This window comes from Perna viridis, chromosome 11 (assembly GCF_037379345.1).
Source record: "Perna viridis isolate PV_CMFRI_1.1 ecotype Kerala chromosome 11, ASM3737934v1, whole genome shotgun sequence".
NCBI lineage: Eukaryota > Metazoa > Mollusca > Bivalvia > Mytilida > Mytilidae > Perna > Perna viridis.
This window is the reverse complement of record NC_142455.1, coordinates 37,669,715-37,691,948: the sequence shown is the minus strand read 5'-3', so window position 1 is coordinate 37,691,948 and position 22,234 is coordinate 37,669,715. Positions and strand designations below refer to the sequence as shown.

General features: G+C 33.4%; 1 long non-coding RNA gene across 1 annotated transcript; it reads left to right on the top strand.

Moving 5' to 3' along the window:
- Window positions 1–15,114: 15,114 nt before the first annotated feature.
- On the top strand, window positions 15,115–20,973 carry LOC148603972 (uncharacterized). The gene is made up of 3 exons (XR_015916801.1): window positions 15,115–15,244; window positions 15,468–15,522; window positions 18,912–20,973. It is a non-coding gene; the product is annotated as an uncharacterized LOC148603972 (long non-coding RNA).
- The last annotated feature ends 1,261 nt before the right edge of the window (window positions 20,974–22,234 follow it).

Sequence of the window (22,234 nt, the reverse complement as noted above, 5' to 3'; positions counted from 1 at the left end):
ACAAACAAGAAACTATCAACACAAATTTGATGTAAACTATCAGTATTTGTCTTTGGAAAAGACATGGAAAACAGACAAACATAACAAAGAATACAAATAACTATATATAAAATATAAAAAAAAAACTGGAAGCATGGATCAGGTGCACCGGTCACCATCCTCTGATTTTGTAGAAGACCTGCCGAGTTTCTCATAAAAAATCAACTCCGGGATAGACAAAATAGGCTGTAACTGTTCACTGAATTACCTAATTTGTCAAGTAAGTACTCATCTGCTACATTAAAGTGTGAGTTTATCATTAGTATACTGACATGTTATCATTGACTATAATTTGGTGGAATATTTATTATAAAAATATTGTGTATAAAGGGATGAAATATTCATCTGATCTATTATTACATCTCATTAAAGGTGATAATACTGATAAACTAAGCAAAATTATTTTTTCTGTATATAGCAAAGATTCCATGATTAATATTATGAAATTCTTCTCTTTTACAGATTTGAGGTCAATATGAAATATAAAGAATACAGATACAGAATATATAAAAGACGTGTAAAGTTTGTTTAAAGTATCACAATATACTTTATCACATTATTATATTGGAAACACCTTGTCCATCAATTCAATGTTGGTTTCACTCAACTTTGCTACTACTTATCTTTGGTGCATGTAGTCAGCTTTAAAGTGATGAAGCATCATAGTTGCTGCCTGATATCAACTTCAGGTTTTATGGAGTTGGGTGTGAATATCACTATAACACACAGAACTTTATATTTATTATTCATTGATATATTTGTCTATTCTCTATGCAACTTACGAATTCTAGTCATATGCACGTCTTCTGACTGCAAAATTTTACAATGTCAGAGGTGACAAATATAAGCAAAGTGAATGTTATAATTTATTATGGACTTTCAGTATTACAGTATTTTGTTTTATTCATGTAGTGTGGATTTTAGGTTAAACTTTTTTAGCTCACCTGGCCAAAGACCAAGTGAGTTATTGCCATCACTTGGCGTCTTTGGCCGTCGTCGTTAACATTTTTTCAAAACTCTTCTCCTCTGACACTACTTGACCAATTGGAACCATACATGATATAAATTTTTCTTGGTGTATTCTACATAGAACTGTTGTGGGGATTTATGATCCGTCGAAAAATATGGCAGCTCTTACTAAAACAAGAACATATGCGTCAGACAGTAGTTTTTCGCAAATATCTCCAAAACCGTCAGGTTTAGCCAATACATACATAATTTTTGATCAGTTATATAAAGCATTATTAGAAATAAAGGTGTTACTCAACGCAATCGGGAGTAATTGGACGTAAAACACAATGACACTCCTTAGTAGTTAAATGGATTCTTTATTAGAGGTCTCAGGTATTAAGGAAAATATAAAGTTGAGATGAGACCCTCACATGAGGGTGTAGGGGTCTGGTTGTACATAATACATGATGATAATAAATAATAGAGGCACACAGCAGCTCATTAAATACTGACTGGTTACATCATAATACCTTCATTCCAAATATAAGATGCACAGAATCATAATAAATGTGCAGAAAGTCTAGGTAAAACTCATTTTGTTCAAAATGCCTTCTGTACTGCTTGACTTGTAATACTGCAGTGACAAGAAATTGGAGGGAAAAGTACAGGTGATAAAGGAATTTCAATATAAGGCAATTCAGGTAAATCTACCTGGTAAAGGTAGCCACAAGTTTCTTTTGGTATATAGCTAACATAGATTTGTGTCTATTTTTTAGTATATTTGTTTTTTTTTTCAGTTTGTTTCACCCAAAATCATACTTTGTCTTCACTTTACCTTACTCTTAACAATATCATTGAATTTCTTCACATCAAATGATTTCAGACTGTATATTGTACAATTTTCAGTAAAAAAGAATTGCTGAAATCAAACTGTAACCAAGGAAGGATGAGGAATTTTACAAGTACAAGTAAAGGGAAAGGCAGAGACAAATCACGGAAGTTATTTGCATATAGTGGCATTAGAGGGCAGCGGTACATGTTATTACTGTAAATGGTATGGAACATTGAAAGACTGGTAAAATTATTCAGAATCACTTAACAATAGAAAAGTTGTTTCCAGGTCATATAACTTCTAAAAAACTAATTAAGTTTTTTTATGTTTGAAAGATGTTTCATTAGCTATGAACTGTAATGTGAATGACAGTTGATGATAACATCATAAACACGCTATATGGAATAAATGTAAATATATCTAAGTTGAAGAAAATACATAAAGTTATATTGGATAAGATGCCAACAGTTATAAATACTTGACTGTCAAAAGCAATGATAGAAAAGGCTTGTTCTTACAGTTTGATGACTAATTCTTTTTTGTCAACTTTGACCAAAGTTTTCTTGGAACCATGATTTGGTTATAATATCTTTCTGTCTTTACACCATGGTCTTTTTGGTTTTGTTATGTAAATATCAGAAAAACAGAAAAGAATTATTTGATATAAGACAATTTGATCTGAAGTCACAAGTATATGTCAAGGGAGGTAATACTGATAACATTAATGATATCATATTTCATTTGTATCTTTTATACTGGAGTATGTATTCTAAATAGTATTTCATTTCTTTTTCAGACTTTAAAATACATATTCTGTATAATGCAAACTTAGATTAGAACTGTGGTTCGTACAAGTTATAAATCCTGGGAGTAAACCTTAGTTTCTAGAACAAACTGTGGTTTAAAAGTCAAGGTATGTATTTGGAGGATAGGCTTTAGTTTCTAGTGATTGTAGTAAGAATTAGTTCCAAGGTTAAATGTTAAATTAAAACATGTAGTTAGTTAATTTAATGACATCATGATTTTCGAACAGATTTGAAATTACTGCAATAAAGACTTTTGAAGTAAACAACGTGTTAAGTAAGCTGTAAGGAATGCTTGTAAATACCTGTATACAAAATGTTGAAGAAAAAATATCATAAAGCAGTGATATCATATAAATAAGATGACAGTTAAACCTTTGATGAATAGATTTGCTTTACATAAGGATTATAAAAAGGTCTAAAATACTGTCACAAGAGATTACAGTTCATTAAGTAGTGATTTTCTCCATTGATATTTATGCAGTAGTTTGTCAACTATATCGGAAGTGTTTTGTCATCCTATAAATAATTGGCCTTCTATGAGAACAGCATTCTGTTCATACTGTTAGCATGTTATTAAAACCACGGCAGTTGTAAATTATTGTAAATATGTTTGTGCCAATTAATATTAGTGTTATTATGGATTCTGTTTATCTCCCATTCTAAGCCTACACTGTGAGTTTTCCCCTACCAATTAAAAAGTGCCAACATTTGTTCAATACAGACTTGATCCTTGGGAATTTGTACGGCGACTGACCGCGAGGGTCATCTGTTGCTGTAACCCAATAACCCCAGGATCATGTACCAAATTACCAATCAGATAAATGCATGTACAAGATCACGCATGTATCATGCATGCACATCAGAGATAAATCGATCTTACACTCATGATCCATAGAAATCCGATACAACCATTTATAGATTGACCAATCTATTATGACTTGTAATTTAAAAGACAGAAATTCTTTTATTTTCCTATAAATGTTCTTTCCGTGAGAGACCATATTTATATTGCTGGTTGTTCCAATGGTAAACATGAACATCATACATGTAGTCAGTTGGTACATACATGTAGTCAGTTCATATATATATATAAGTTATCTAAGGCATTGTTAGAAGAGATTTGTTCTAACATTTAATGAAAGAAAACCTGTCCAAGATGTCCTTTATTTTCTATCAGAGATGTATTTATTTCTCGTTATTTTGACATTGTTGTCTGACTAAATTGACTAAAGTGAATTCAATATTTTTGTAGGACAGACATTAAATTATTTATCTGTTAAAAGTACCACTCGTTTTAAGCCTGAATCAGGACTTCCTGAACAAGATGTGTGACAACGGAAGTAATATTGATAACCTTACAGATTTCATTTATGTACACAAATCTGAATAATTTCCCTTTCAGACTCTTAAAACCTGCACACTCATGACCAATAGAAATCCGATACAATCATTTATAGATTGACCAATCTATTATGACATGTAATTTTACGACAAAAATTCTTTTATTTTCCTATAAATGTTCTTTCCGTGAGAGACCATATTTATATTGCTGGTTGTTCCAATTTTAAACATGAACATCATACATGTAGTCAATTCGTACATACATGTAGTAAGTTCATATATATATGAAGCATGAAGAATTCTGTCCTAAACAACTGTGCAACATTTTAAAAGAATTCATTAAGATTCTCACTCAATTTTTCACCCGGATACAGGTGAGAGGGAGGATGGTAAAGAGAGAATAATTGCATAACTTGAAAAGTGTACTTTGAATTAATCTGAAAATTCAACTTATGGTCAGACAGACACGCAACCGCAAATTTTTTTTTAGGGTATCAAATAATACCTTGCCATTACTTGCGGTGATGTATAAAAAAATATGTACCTGTTTTTGCTGATTTTTTTCATAATTTTAACTTTAAAGTTTTTGCGAAAATAAGTATTTTGAGAAAAATCCAGCTTGTGTAGAGTAATGAAATCAAGTGAGGATCTAAAGCTTTCTGGACGTCTTAAAGCATGCATTTTACATGCATTTTTTCCAAGTATTGCACATATTTACATGTAAGCTCTTTACTACCCACAATCAACATCATTTAGTTTCACCTATTATTTTTAAATTTTACTAAATAAGACTGTGTTTACCTTTGTGCACCTCAATGACATCGATCTATAAAGTGTAATATATTCCTGGGTTTATGACAAAGACCAAGAATTCAGACAAAATTCTCAATTAATAACAGACCTAATTGTCCAAGGTCAAGAAACAAAGCAGAAAATAGCAAAATCAGAAGTAAATATACAGTAAAAAACGAATCATAACGTTAAAACTTGCATTGAAAAATCAGAATTCCGATATAAAGTTAATTGAGGTCTGTCTATAAGTAGATTGGTGAATAGTATAAGAATAAAATGTTTCCCAGAGCACAGCTAGCATTATAATTTAGAAATGTTTACATGTTGCATTCCTCGTTTGCAGGAAAGCATCAGTTACAGTATGGGATAAAGGTTAACTCAGTTACGGGTTAAAGGCAAATTAAGGCAAATCATTGACGACTGTCACATTCGTACTCATAGTATTATTGTGAGTAAATGAACACTAGTAACTTTTTTTTCACAATTCTTGAAGGAGTGAGACATTGTTTGTTTGTTTGTTTGTTTGGGTTTACCGTCCGAGCAGCAATATTTTAGCTATATTCAGACGATGAACATGAAATTGATGATAAAATGAACATGAAATGATGATGATGAAATGAAAAAGGGATGGGACACAAGGACAATGGGGTCGACAAATTTTGATTGCCACTGAAAATAGGGAGAGGTGGGTAGGGTCGGGCAATTTAGCCTTCTGTGGCGGAGCCCTATGGTTTCTACTCGTGGAGAATACCAGAATACCACAGTAGGGTTCTTTAACGTGCGAGGAACGTGGCATTTTTCCCTACACGGTACACCACTATGGTTTACGGTCAGGTTTTCCGTATTATAGCCTGACAACCCCAGCATGTAACACGCCAGGGGTACCCCATTCCATCACCTGGGGCACACACCCCAGTTGCTCTGTGGACAGAGCGCCCTAGCCCCCGTCTAGGGTTCTGAGCACTATTTAGTCGCCTTTTACGACGAGCTTAGCGCTGCTGCAGGCCTGTTCTTTTAACACCCTGACCTGCACGGGGAAGGAGTTAGACAGGGTGTGCTTTTTGTCAGTCTTGTTGTATTTGTCTTTGTTAATGATCTATTGTATGATACTGAATGTTCAAATTCTTATACCGGTGTCATATGATATTTTGACCCCCCGCGAAATATTGACCCCGGGGTTAATATATCATATGATATCTTAACTCCGGGATCAATTTATCGTATGAATTAGTGATCCCCAGGGTAATTTTGACATAACCCCCCTTTATGATATTTTTACCCCTCTGTAGGGGATACATTTATCACAGACCAGCAGTTAGTATAGCACAACAGGAGATTAAAATATCATAACAGGGGGGGGGGGTAATTTATTTGAGCGGGGGGGGGTAAAGTATCGCAGCAGGGGGTAAATTTTACGCAGGAGGGGGTTTAAATGTCGTAAAAGTAAAGGTAATTTATCGTAGCAAGGAGGTTAAATATCGCAGCATGGGGCTAAATTATCATAACAGGGGGCTAACTTATCGCAGTAGCGGATTAAAATGTCATTACAAAGGGGGGTGGTCATTTATCTCAGGGAAGGTTAAAATATAGCAAAAGGGGTGTTAAAATATCATAACAGGGGGTAAATTTAACGCAGCAGAGGAGTTAAAATGTCACAGAGGGGGTTTAATTCATCGAAGCAGGGGGGTTAAAATATCGGAGTGGGGGCGCCAAAATATCATAGCAGGGGATTAGTTTATCGTAGTAGCGGATTAAAATGTCATTACAAAGGTTGGGGTGCGGTCATTTATCGCACGAGAGGTTAAAATATAGCAAAAGGGGAGTTAAAATGTCATAACAGAGGGTTAATTTAACGCAGCAGAGGAGTTAAAATATCACAGCAGGGGGTATAATTCATCGTAGCATGGGGGCTAAAATATCGCTGTGGGGGCGCTAAAATATCTTAGCAGGGGATTAATTTATCGCAGCAGGGGGGTTAATTTATAGCAGGAAGGGGTTTAAATGTCATAACAGTAGGGTTAATTTATTTCAGCAGGGGGTTAAAATATCGCAGCATGGGTCTAAATTATCAAAAAGGGGGGGGGCGGTAATTTATCGCGGTAGGGGGTTAAAATATCTGACTCAATATTATGATACAACAATATTACAATGCATTTTCTGTTTTTCTTAAATGTTACAGATTATCTCAAATGCAAATACATGGCTTTGCTAAGTGCAGCATGATAGAACTGCAACATGTTGAACGTAGGACAAGTGTGGGCACAAAATTTGTTTAAAAAAAAAGATTAGGACAACATATTTGAAGTTTTTACACACTGTTCCTAAACAGATGGTAGAGGGCAAGATAGTTTTGGTAGGTCTTTGCCCCACCAATTTTGGAAATAAAGGGCTAAAAAGGGAGAAAATTGGTGTTATCATTAGAATTGATAGGAAAGTTTATTGTTGATTGATTTTTATGATTCAGATGTCAGTTAGTTACTTTTGAACTTCTGTTAATTTTTTTTTACAGGTTAGGCTTATAATTAACCGATTTGGAGTCAAAGGGGTACAAAATAGAGCCACACACCCCCCAAAAAACAACTTTTTTAGATTACCTCGCCAAAGGCCAAGTAAGCTATTGCCATCACTTGGGGTTCGTTGTCGTCGTTCATCGTCGTCGTTAACAATTATACAAAACTATTCTCCTCTGAAAACTACTTGTCTAATTAAAACCAAACTTGGTATGAATATTTCATGGGGGTATCCTGCATAGAACTAATGAGGGGATTTTTTTATTTGTTGAAAAAAAAAAAAAAACATGACCGTCGTTACAAAAATAGAACATAGGAGTCAGACAGTAGTTTTTAGCATGTATCTCCAAAACCATTAGGTTTAGCTAAATTCGGACTTGGGTAAAAGTGTTTAGCACAATGAGATCTAGCTGTGGTCAAATTTTTGTTGTAATCCTATAGGCCATGTTAGAGTTATTGCCCTTTTGCAACGAATTTGCATTTTTAAATGTTATTTCTTTCGACACTACTTGACAATTGAAACCAAACCTTGTATGAATGTTCCTTGGGGTATCCTGCATAGAACTGATGTTGGGATTTTTGATTCGTTGAGTAACATGGGCGCCGTTACTAAAAATAGAATATAGGAGGCAGACAGTAGTTCTTCGTATATATCTCCAAAACCGTCAGGTTTAGTCAAATTCTTTCAAAAGCTGAAATGAACCTTATTATTAGGACTACAAGTCTTCAAGGATAAAGTTGTAAGACGATTCCTTGTATGAGTTATTGCCCTTAAAAGGGGAAAATGACTTTTTTTAAACTGTTTTCGGTCAATATCTTGAAAACTGTGAGAGATTAAAAAGAAATTCTATTGTTGAAATGATCCTGATGATAAGTCCTACCAACGACTTCTTGCGTCAAAATTGTTGGACAACTTCCTGTTAAATTTATCGCCTTTGAAAGTCAAAACTCAACAAGGTGAGCGATTCAGGCTCCTGGGAGCCTCTTGTTTATTATGGAATATAATTTTCTTTCATTTTTTATGAAAATCCCTGGCTGTGTTCAGATATCTCAGGCCATTTTCAAGTTATAGATGGTCAATGTGCCACACCAAAAAAAAAAAGTTTTTAAATTTTTGATAATTGACTTTTTTTATTGGATTTCATATAAAAATTCCGCCTGGACTTTTTAATTTTGGATATATCTCTTAGTCTTATTAACTATAAGGGCTGCCCCCCTCCCCCCCCAAAGAAATCAACTTTTTAACTTTGTTCAGATTTTAATTTTTCTTTCATTTTCAATCAGATTTCAGATATCTCTTACATTGTTCAAATAAGGGCCAAAGGGGACCACGCCTCCAAAAAAACAATCATTTACACATTTTTAAATTTCAAATTTAAAAGAAAATTTAATATTATTTTCCTCTTGAAAATTCATATATGGAGATATCACTTAAATTTCTATGAATTTTAAGGGGTCAAGAGACCATGCCCCATCAGATTTTTGCAAATATGTAAAACAATAGCTGGGTTAAGCTCAAGTCTGGCAGGGAGTAAAATATTTCTGCATGATGGGATGGACCTTTGCCGAATAAGTAGTGCACAAATGGTCTCCAAGGGAATTCCAATAACTTGACAGTGAACAGTTTCGCCATAGCGTATGAAAACAATGTCTTACAGGAATTCGAGTGATGTAAGCATTTCAAAAGAAGTACTTTTCATGCTTTTCGTTATTAAGAAAGATCTAAAAGTATTGGAACAAGTATATTTATGAGATTATTTGGAAGTGCAGTGCCTAAAGTTGAAAAATAAAAACTTTGAAAAATTGTTTACGACACACACGACGATGGACACCAAGTGATAGCAATAGTTATTAAGGTCTTTTAGGACATGTTAGCTAACTATGTCCACTTCTCAGTAAGGGGTCTAAGATTTTTTTTTCAACTTTCTATACATGTTTTATTTCTAACATCTATTTGCATTCTGTGGTGAGACAGTTAACTTGGGTATAAGTGAATAGTTGTACAAAAGGATTCATACCATAAAAATGATGGCTATGGGTGAAGCTAGGATTATGACTTGAACCATTTGAATAAAGAAAACAAAAATGGGCATGCAGAGAGCATTTTCCTGGTGTTCCCAATGTCTTGCATAGAAATTAATAGATCTATATCAGACGTTTTGTATCCCGCTAGAACTCTAATAAATAGGCTTCTGGAACAGGGTTATGTTGCTACAAGATTGACGTCATCACTACAGAAGTTTTATGGTCGTGATCATGAACTTGTGGAACGTTATGGTGTATCCATCAGCACCATGAAAACTGATTTATTCAACGTGTCATAGTTTTCCTTTTCTCGTTTGTCTACCCCGGACTTTTTATGAGGAATTTGGTGCGTGTTTCTAGAAAAGCAGAGGACGCTTACACTACTGGCACACCTGGTCCATGCTTCTAGTTTTTTTGTGGAGTTCGAGTTACTAATTTGCCTTTGTTACTTTGTGTGCATTGTTTTAGTTACTTCATGTTTTCTGTTGTGTATATCTGTTTTTTTCATGTCTTGTCTTTTTCCCTGGATTATATTATTTTGATTACCGCTATAACCTTGGTTCTCTTAATTATTCTGTGCATAAGACCATTAAACCGAAAGAGTATGTTCCATTATTTATGGCCACAGAAAAGACTCTTATCCAATGAAAATTTGAAGCACCAGACATGCATATATATCATCCTCAATTTGAAAACAAAACATTGAAAACTAAGTGTAAAAAAAACTTGATATGCCAACCTTTATTGCTGTATCCACTTGATATGAACTCTTTCGTTTTCAGTGCATTATTTTCTCAAATTCTGATAATAAATTTAGTTAAAACCATCTAAAAAAGTGAGACGAGACGACCCTATGTCTGGCTTTCTTAAGTAACCATTATGTTCATTTTGTAAGATACTATTAAACCGGATCAGTTCAGCAAATTCATTTTTCCTTGAACTCTGGCAATACTTTTTTTTCTATTGATGCTTAATAAAAAATAATGAAACCCCGTTTTAAACCACATTGCTAATGACAGACATCATGAGCTCTTGAAATGTTAAAATCTGGTGTGTTTTAACATATTGTGTTATCTATTACTATACTGTTTTACTTGTTTCATGCCTTACAGGTAGTAAAGTATGGACCATTATGGCATCTGCTATTGTATAATCCTAGTAAAAAAAATTATCCCCTTGATTTATTGAAAACACAATCAAACAACTTAATCTCATATAGCCCAATTATTGCACCTAGCAAGGAACTGTATGCTTTCAGGCGCAGTAGATGACGTAGCATAAAGAATAATATACAGGACTTGAAAACGTAAACATGTCCCAGCTTTCGCTGAAATAGACGATGTAGAGGATGGTGTTGCTGATGGCCCTGCTACCTAAAGCCCAAACAATAAAGATGACTTTGACAATCTAATGTCGTAAGTCTAAATGCCGCATGTACCTCTGGATTATCAAATGGCATATTTCTCAACATTAGTGAATGAATGGTATAAATTGTGTGACATTTTGGAAAACTACTTAACCTCAATATATTTTTTTATTATTTTAGGCTGTACTAGGTGGACTGATTATCCAAACCTCTAAAGGAGTTGATGATGAAAAAGATGAGAATGGATCAGAATGTAGTGATATGGAGGATCATGCGGATAATAAAATGAATGAAGACGAACTTGACAAACTTTTGTTTTTTTTATTCTAGAGAAAAAAAAAAAAAATCAACAAAAAATCTTTTTTTTTAATTCAAATCTCACAAAAAAAATGGTGTTTTTCAAAGTCTTTAAAAGTAAAAAAAAAGTGTCAGGAGAGTGCTAGAATGCATGATTTGGCTTCATTTACCCCAGAGCTTCTGACTTAAGAGGCCCCCAGACCCCTGGCCGTCCAAATTTTTCGGTCCACTTGAAATTTTTCGGTCCAGTCATTTTTTTTAACTGGACCAATGTCCACTGCCTTACTATTTTTAATTTCTTTAACTGCACCTAACAATTTTATTCTATGGACATACGCCTTCATAAAATTTCATAAAAATTTCCCATAAAATTATAAAAAAAGAGGGGTTTAGGAGGAGTTGTGCTTACTTAATTTGGATTATATCCCTTTGGAGTCCTCCGACAGCAATTATATTCTTTCATGTACATCTACATATAATATGCAACGAATCCTATAAAATTTCATCAAAATGCCTTAAGCGTTTAGAAGGAGTTGTGCTTTAAAGACATGTGGAGCTGAATAAAAAATGTATCTAACCTACACTGTTGCTCAACCTGGTATAGACAAGTGAATCTGAAAATTGGAAGTCACCATACCCGATGAATATATGAATATGCTGATATGCAAATATGCATATGGCAAAAACATAGCTTGTGATGAAGTTAAATATAATTAAATGAAATAGCAAAAATATTAATATAATCAAATTAATTAACCGGATATAAATAATGCCTCTAGAGAAATAAAGTACTTCTTAGGGGACAGCTTGATACGTACGTAGAGGTCAAACCCAAAACAGTTGGAGCAAGCATGGACACATTTGACCAGAACCAGTCGCTTTTTGGCCCTTACTGCAACATGGTTCTAGTTAAACCTGCAAAATCAATCCAAAAGTCCCTACATGGAAAAGACATGCTTTTAGTCCCCCTTTTTGGCCTCTAATTTCTGAAAGGTTCATGTTTTATCACCACAATAAGTCCAAGTCTTGACTATAATGGTAGAAAATATAATGGAACAATATCATAGAAATTCCTATGCTTCCACTCGAACTATTCAGATTAATTCTTTGAAAGGGTAATCAAGGGAACCAATGTAATAGCGGTAATCAAAATAATGTAATCCAGGGACAAAGACCAGACATGGAAAACAGACATACACAACAAAGAACATCAAGTAACTAAAATCATACATACAAAGTAACAACTTGGACTCCGTTAAAAACTCGGAGCAAGAAACAGATGCACCGGTAGGGTAAGCGTCCTCTGCTTTTCTAGAAACACCCGCCGAGTTGCTCATAAAAAGTCAAGTCAAGTAGACAAACGAGGAAAGGAAAACTATGACCCGTTGAATACATCAGTTTTCATGGTGCTGATGGATACGCCATAACGATCCACGAGTTCATGATGACGATCATAAAACATCTGTAGTGATGACTTAAAATAAGAAATTAATTTAGCTGGAAATATTATTAATGCCATCATGTTAATTCTGAAATAACTTGTATCTGAATCTATTTCGAAAGAATGACTAGTGGGATTAATCAAGTAATGAAATTGCTCGTTCTTGTTTTTTCTGACCTAGTTAATATATTTTGTTAAGTACACGAAACCTAATTTTGTATCACAAAACACCCCCTTTTTAGTTAGCAGCTGCCCTCAGTTGTTTAAAAACACAAGAATCCATAAAATCATCAACGTACATGTAATAAATCTATAATAACAACATAAATGACAGCTTAAGGTATATATACATATATAAGATAAATGTTAAGAACAATTATTATTTTTTTAGTGTGAAGAAGTACAAGTTAACAAGATATATACATAGAATAAACAATATTTGTAATAATGTCACATAGGCAAACACAAATATATAAATAATAACATAAATTGGATGTCGTCAAAATTACAACAATTGAACGAGTATCGATGCAACTGCGTACAATACCACCTACTTGGAGCGTGTTCAGGAATGAACAGACTCCTTGTAGAAGACCACAAGTAAAATCAGCGATGACAAGTATGCGCAAGAACGATATTCGTTGCTTGTGCATGTACAATCAATTACAAGTATATTTTGTATCATGAATATGAGTATAGGAAAAGTATATCGTCTATGAATTATGTGTAGTCAAAGGCTAGCCATCCATGATACGGTAAGGAAAGAACGTGTAGAAAGTAATTATCGTCCTGGGATAAAAATCAAATCTTTAAGTTTTGTTTGTTTTGGAAATTGTATATCATCTTCTTTAAAATATAATTCACGCTGATGTGATTTCAAACAAGATGGGTAATTGCAACTCGGAAACACTGTCAGTCTGTAATTTAATAAATCAACTTCGTCCCGATATATTTTTTTAAAATTTTATGTACGGAATATACTCATCAACAAAGAAGTAGGGCGGCATTTGCATATGTCGACCGAAATCTGCCGCTATGGAAGCATACCCATTTGTTAGTATGAAATGAATGAAAGATAAGTATTCCTTTCCATCTTTGTAGGATAAATATATTTCTTTAAATCACCCAAAACAAACTGTAAGTCCTCACTGGAAGTGCTTGAGAAACTACAAAATATGACAATGTATACACTGTTATTATTAAATTTAAAATCAAACGGAAAAAAAACTAATTTTAAAGCTAATTTATGTCAGAATGTAAACAAAATGTAAAGATGGATAGATTGAGTACATTGGCGGACTTATCTTTAAGGACATAGAGTCACCATTATTTCCCGTTACAAAAAATATTATCACTGGAAATATCGGTCGAGTTTTTCTTTGGCTCGTTCCATTGAATCGGATATCTTATACCATTGTGAGTTGATACTATATAGGCGAAAAATGGATGGGATAGTATGGTTCTGATCTTTATAGAATTAAAATATGATATGTGTTTTTATTGATGGAACACGTATCGAACGACTGGATGTTCTGTCAATAACTGTAAAATTTGCCCATTCTAGACTAAGTCTTGGGGGAAAAGATAAATTGTCGACTGAATCATGTAGATTAAAATAATAAGAAGTAGTACAAACCGGAAATGTTAGGAATGACACTAAAGCACATTGTTTTCCATCTATAATTTCGAAACAAATCATGGTCTGGGAGGCAGTCATTTTGATATTATATTCACTTAAAATGCAGATTCCTAATAATATCAAAAAGGAACCTGCGAACAGTATGTGATCCCATTTAATATTATAGCGGATTGTTTGAGCCCATTGATTTATTCATGGTGCATCGGTGGTAGGGAAAGTGAAGATAAAAGAATCCTCTGCGCGTAACGGTTTATGAAATGTTAATGCCGCAGCGATAATATGGAATTTGTAAATGAGGTAAACCGTAGCGAGTGTGTTTAGAAAGCCCAAGACAAAAGCTACAAGTGACAACAAATCATTAAGAGTCGGCCAACTTTTGTTATTATCAATTTGTAAGATATTGGGTTTAATTTCCTCTTGAATGAATCTAAAATCACAATTCTGTTTGATTGAGCCATGGTTATCGAAATAGATATCTAGGACACAATCATTAGTGGTATTATTAATTCGATGGAAAGTAGGTTTAGAAAGACAGTGTCTAGGGATGGTATCGGTGCATTTACCAATAGTATAACTCGAGAAGTTGGCATACAATTGTTTATCTTCTGTGATTACTAAATAGTCCGGAAGATGTTTAATAATAATTGACTGTGTAGTGGTATTATGGACTGGGACATGAAAGGACGTCTATCCGATGACGTCTAAAGGCAATTCTCTACAATAGTAAATACAGTTTTCATCATTTTTAGATTTCGATAACTGGTAAATCACATTTTTATCTAATACATTTCACTTAGTGAAGAGTTTTTTTTTTTAAATTAGTCTTAAATTGTAATTGCATGTTATGTGGAAATATGTGTATATATTTAAAAAAAACATATATATAAATCATATATCTGTTTTATCGGTTTGCGCCAAGTATGCACCTAATACAAGAACATACTATATAATGACCAGACGGTGTGTCTAAACACCCTCAAATTAGTTTGTCCCACTTCAATATGATTCTATAATCTCATATGTTCTAGATATATATGACTTCTATTACATTGTTCTAATGTTTATTTTTGTCTTTCTGTTGCAGATTGTCTAATCATTTAATGCTCTGCCTTGTCCATAGAAAATTTTATTGTAGGTAACAACTCAGATGTGAACATGATAGACGACTCTTATGATCTAACTAACAACATAACTTGATGATAGTGGTAAATAAATACATTTTCTTTCGCTAAAACTGGAAACCAATATTTTTTGTTCGCATATATCGTGTCATTTGATAATTATGCATTTGAGAGCTATATGTACATTCAATTACTTCACTATTTCCGTTTACAATTACACTTACAGAAAGGTAAATAATAATGGTTCAAGGAGAATATGCATTGTCATTATTTTGAAATATGAAAGGGATTATGACATTCTTTATAGTAGTAGCTGTATCCAGGAGAGACAGGACAGTTAAAGCAACACATTTTTTAAGATGGTAAGTACTTTAATTAAGTTGTAAGATAAGAATTTCAGTTTGATATAAACATTCTGGATACTAAGGTGGATACAAAGTATACAATATTCAGTTTCGATGTTCATGATAACTAATATTCAAGACGTATTTTTCAGACACTTTTAAGTCAGCCTCATATCTTGACCTACTCGTAGAAATCGATCGTAAAGGAAAACTATTGACCAAACCTTACGACAAACGTGATGACTTTTCATTGAGAATTGTCAACTTTCCTTTCATCTGTGGCAACATCCCTTTGGCTCCTCCTTATCGAGTGTTCATATCACAACTCATACGTTATGCCAGAACTTGCCTAAACCACGCAGACTTTTTGTATCGCGCTAGAACTCTAACAAATAGGCTTCTGGAAGAGGAGTATGTTGCTACAAGATTGAAGTCATCACTACAGAAGTTTTATTGTCGTCATCATGAACTCGTGGATTGTTATGATGTATCCATCAGCACCATGACAACTGTTTTATTCAATGGGTTATAGTTTACCTTTCCTCGTTTGTCTACCCCGAACTTGACTTTTTTATGAGCAACTCGGCGAGTGTTTCTAGAAAAGCAGAGGACGCTTACCCTACCTGGTTCATGCTCCCAGTTTTTAGTGGAGACCGAGTTGCTCATTTACTTTTGTTACTTTGTATGTATGACTTTAGTTACTGTATGTTCTTTGTTGTGTGTGTCTGTTTTCCGTGTCTGGTCTTTGTCCGTGGATTACATTTTTTTGATTACCGCTATAACCTTGGTTCCCTGAATGCGTACAGAGTTGAGTGTGTTCTATACACACGTAATTTATTTAAACTTCAAAGTTTTGTGTCATATTTAAAAGAACATTGTAGTTAATTGGTTATGGTGTATAGAATAAAGCATATTTTAATGAAGCACGGGATATTTTGTCCATTTCAATAACCTTATGCAAATTCTAATATGCCGCTTACAGTCCGTTTACTTGTTATGTCACTTTTTAAACGTCCAATGGTAAGACAATCGCCCCACATCATATCTTGAGATTTGAAATGTAGTATTGAATATAAAAGTGTGTCTTGAGTATTATTCATAATACATGCAAATTTCAACAATAAGACTGGAATTTAATTATGGTATTTTATCTGTTCCTGCATGTACAAAAAACACAAACTTATAATTTGAAGTACGACAAAAATAACGCGCAACTAGCTAGCTCTCCCTAAAATCAAATGAATCTTCAATGACGTGTTCAAAATAAAAACTATTATATATTTTGTTATTTGATTTGACAACGCTTTTTGTTACACTATTTTCTCTACAGAGTTTACTGTAGCCACTTTCCTATACGACATGTACACGTTTGTAAGTCTAAATTCCCAGCTGCATATTTTACCATGTTTGTCATAAAATAATTCAAAATAAAATTATTGTTTTCAAACCGCGATATTTCTGGATGCTAAGGGTCTGCATACGAGTATCTAAATAAAAAAAAAATACGCTTAATTTTAACACACTAATTTCCTTTTGAATACTAATACTTTATTGTAAAATAAAATTACGAATTTACATATCCATGCAGATTAAATTTCCTAAACATATAACGCGTTAAGTAATGTATTCAGGCGCGGATCAAAACACAACTGCTGGTAAAATATTCAATATAACATTCTCGTACACATGCATTTATAGATGTGCCAAGAAATTTGATTACATGATGAAAATAATAATGCAGCACCGAAAATAAATAATAGATCCAATGATCCAGCATTGAGGTATACACCCTTAGTTATACATGCGATAATGCTGTCCAACAGATATTATACGCCATCTCATAACTTCAAACGTGTCATAGTTTTCCTTTCCTCTTTCGTCTACCACGAAGTTGACTTTCTTATGAGCAACCCACCGAGTGTTTCTAGAAAAAAGCAGAGGACGTTTACCTTACCGGTGTTCCTGGTCCATGCTCCCAGTTTTTAGTGGAGTCCGAATTACTCATTTGCGTTTGTAAATTTATTTGTATGAGTTAAGCTATTTTATGTTCTTTGTTGTGTATGTCTGTTTTCAAAATCTGGTCTTTGTTCCTGGATAACATTCCTTTGATTACCGCTGTAACATTGGTTCCCTTGATTACTCTTTTAAATTGAAAAGGCACTTGTTTGTACTTTAGTGTGCTATGTCAGTAATAATACAATACCCACCTATTTATTCATGATTTCACAAGTTTTGAATCAGGTTGTGTATAATGATCAAGAAACTACTGGATATATAGTGCATGCCATTTAATATAGAGCATTTCTTCAGTTTACAAGAATCCCCCGCTCGATTCCCTCGTCTTTTGCCCATTGACTTCTGCCGACGATATGTCATAGGTGCAGTTAGCATTGTCACCTTATGAAAAACAAAACAAATCCCCAAAGCCGATAAATCGTCCCTTTGCATAGTAAGGGTTAAATTATGCTTTATGAGCTGGTATATAGAAGATGTTTCAGGTGAAATTATTTTTTTTTAAATGATGGGAGCAGCATTTCTGACATATACGTTATTTTGGCGAGATCCTTAATATAATAACTTATGCTTGACAAACTAATATGTTTATTCAATTAAGCATTTGTCATGTGTCGCGGAACTGCATTATTGTTGCTTGATTAGTACCGGATTATTCTCACTAGTAACTTTGTGGTTGCTGCTGGCGGTGCAGGACATACACATCATTCTGGATACCCCTTTTTATGGGAGTTCTTATTGCTAGTGCTTCAGTTTTTTTTTTGTTTTGTATTACGTCTTGTTTCCATTATTGTCAGTTGTTAGATGTAATCTTTTTTATTCGGTTGCTACATTGTGAATGTAGATCTTCTCTGTTTTATGTGTTCACGTTCAGGCTATATTTTTGGATTTTTACGTATCGCACTGCTGACGCTTCGACATTCCTTTCGTCGATATTTTTTTTATGCTAATATTTTTCAATGATGCGTTATATTATCCGGAGGGCTATACCTTAAATATTCAAATCAATTTACTACATAAATATCCATATCCACACATAAATGCTAAGTTTAAAACGAATGCAGTACAAAATAAAAAAAAAGTATTGCACATGATAATTTTAATATCGCTTTAGTTCAATTTACGATTTAAATACCAGTCCACATACAATTTAAACACTCTTAATGGTAAAGTGACGCATGGTGTAAAAAAAAAAAAAAAACAAACAATAAAAAAAAAAAAAAAAAAAAACATACAAAAACAAACGATGTTTTTTTTTCAGTCTACATATGCTATACTTTTACACAACGTAATCATTTCTGCATTCAGATATGCACGTTTTACAAAACATTATACATTTGGCTAACTCTATAATCAGTCATACGAAACCAAAGCAAGAACGATAACTTTTGTAGAATGCCAACTTCATGTACAAGGATGACATTCCTGGGTTATTACTGCTGATGGATTTTGAGACGGCCTTTGATACTGTTGAACGGTCCTTTATGGAAGAGACTTTGGACTTCTATGGTTTTGGTCCGACCTTCATTAAGTGGATCAACACATGCTATTTAGACATTTCTAGTACATTTCTGAATAATGGACACCTGTCAGCATTGTTTACTTTAAAAAGCGTGTGCGCCAGGGTGACCAGCTGTCACCTTACTTGTTTATTATTTAGAGTTGCTGAGTGCAGCGATTAAAATGACCAAAATGTGTCCCGTGTCATGGTAGAGGACTCTGAGTTCTTACTAAGTCAAAATGCGGAAGACTCTTCTTTAATTCTGGATGACAGTGAAATGTCATTAGAAAATTCCTTATATCTCTTTGACAAATTCTCAGAGTGTGCTGGTTTGGGAGTTAATATTGACAAGAGAGAAGCAATATGGATTGGTTCAAGAAAGGGATGTGGAGAAGAAATTCTTCCTCACAAAGATTTAAAATGGAATCACGCGGGAAGGTTGAAATTACTGGGCATATGGTTTGAATTAGCAAAGGTTGACAAAACCATTTGCAATTTTTATGATAAAATTCAGAGCATCAAGTATCTACCTAACACATGGACCTATAGAAAATTGACATATATCGGAAAGATAACTGTTATTAAGACCTTAGCTCTTCTTATATTAGTTCAGGTGTTAACAGTGCTTAAAAATCCCCCAGTACCAACCTAAGGGAGATTCAAAATATTTTCTTTAATTTTCTTATGAATGAAAACTGAGACAAGATGAAGTGATCTGTCATTATTAATGATTTTTAGGAAGGGAGTCTTAAAATTCCAGATATTGTGTCATTTTGTTACAGCCTTCAGTTAAGTTGGCTTTATAAACAATTAAATCCTAAAAAATTCCTCCCCTTGGAAAATTATCTTGATAGATTATAAACACAGATGGGGTGGTGATAAGATATTGTATGTCAGCTCTGAGGGTCTGTATCTTGTGGCACAAAAAAAAAACAAATTCTTTTTGGAGAGATGTAATTATCAATTTTTTTTCTATTTTTAAAGGCACAAAAGATCAAAATGATATGGATGTTAATTCCATTCTAAAAAAAATCCTTTGGCTTAACCTATTTTTGTAAATGGGGGAAAAACTGTACATTAAACTTAAGTTCTCAGAGAATGGTATATTTTTCATAAATGATATGATATCTAATCTGAATAGTTTTATAGTTTTTATTCTTATGGTGAATTTAAAAGGGAATACAATATAAATGTTAACTTTTGAGAATATTATGGAATTATCGGTGCCATACCAGACAGATGGGTAACATCAATTGGTAATTTAATAAATTACCAAACATTGCAGATAAAGTGATAGATTTCATCAAGACAAATTTCCAAAATATGTAGATATATTTATAAGATATATTAAGAGAGATAAAATTGATTCCCAAAAAAAAAATTGGAAAATGAATTGCATTCTGAATTAGACGATTGTCATAATTTTATTCTATGGCCTTTTTAGCCACAAAAAAGTCCTTTTTACACCATTTCCAGTTCAAATCACTTCATGGCATTCTTCCATTTATATCATATCAAGGCAAATAGGTATTTTTACTATATTCTGTTTTGTAACCCACTTTCCATCAATGCATCACCCACCTTGCACTTACATAGGCCTATTTTAAATTAATACTACACGTGTAGTATACATCCCATAAATTAGTTTAGATAAACTACACGTGTAGTATACATCCCACAAATTAGTTTAGATAATCATAATTTTCGTCGAGGCGTTTCTAATCTGGCGTTTGTGGCCCTAGTGGCGACAAGCAAAATAAAAATTAGCCTCCCAAGACGATATAAATATTCAGAATACATACAAATATACTCTAGTAGAAAATGAAAAATGCAAAGTTCAAGGAGTTCGTCATGGCTAAAATAGTTAAACATCTATCAAACCTTTATTTTGAACTCTTTTGAATTGCAGTGTAGATGCTGTTTCGAGTATGAAATTCAAAGCACAGGGAATGTAATCAAAGACCATTTGTATTTTGTTTGTTTTATTCGTTTGTTTAATGTTTGATTTTTCACTTGATACAAACTTTTTAAAATAATTTTTTTCTCGGAGTCTTCAATCATGAAAAACTAAACACAGCCATTTACAGTCACATACTGTTGCTAGCACTAATATGCCTCGAACTTTCCAGAATATCGCCATCGGTTCCTCTCGTTCATAAACTGATAGAGGTAGTGATAATTCATATATAAGTTTACATATTTTATAAATCTTAATTTCCAACAAAACCTTCTGTCTAATTAAATATCACTATAACAATAACGTTTAAAACATAGCACTTCTCTTATATCCGTTGCACCATTTCGTTTATCATAATGCTAAGACAACGTAGCTTCGAGAATATAATTTGACTTTATTTATATTAACCACAAAAATCCTCAACAATCCTTCGAAATGCAGTGTTAACTAATCAAACGAACGATATAAGTAACGCTGAGGATTTCAACTCTGAAAAAAGAACAAGTACCCTCCATTTCTTCTACATGTATGTATAGCAGAAAAAAATAAACTCAATCATTCTAACCCTAATTTTAGTGGGGGTTTGGGATGATAGAGGTGTCCATCCTTCTGTTACGCAAAAGAGTTCTAATATCTTAATTTTACTCCTCCTACACCACTAAATGGAAATTAAGTAAACTTTCATATAATATTTCAGCTGTAAAATCACTGCATAACCCCTATAAAAGAAGAACCACAACATTTGGTTTTCTAGCCAATGCAGACACAACGAATTTGCTCTTCGGACAATACCAGTCTGCGTCCAGACATGGTTAAGTTTAAACAAGATTATCACTGGTAATATACACTCTTTCAATCTAGACATAAGAGAAAAAAGTCCAAGATAACCAGGAAACATATCCTAACATATGTCATGTCTATAGCATGAGTGTACAGGGGAAATGTGTTACAATTTCTAGCCGCTGTCATGAACATATCTCGACAAAAATTTCAACTTTCAAAAAAGTTAGTTAAAAATATAAACAAAGTCCTTGGTAATTAGGACATTTTTGTCGAACTTTTCAGAAAACGGATCCCATCATATGGCATATCTACAGGAAGATATCGGATTAATCAAACTAATTTCTCGTGCAGGAAATAACGGACGACTCCCAGTCGAATCATGTTTTTGCTTGTACATATACATGTACATGTATTGTCATAAAGTATATCATATTTACCGTATAAGATATTTCTTATGTGCTCAGTGTATCATGTAA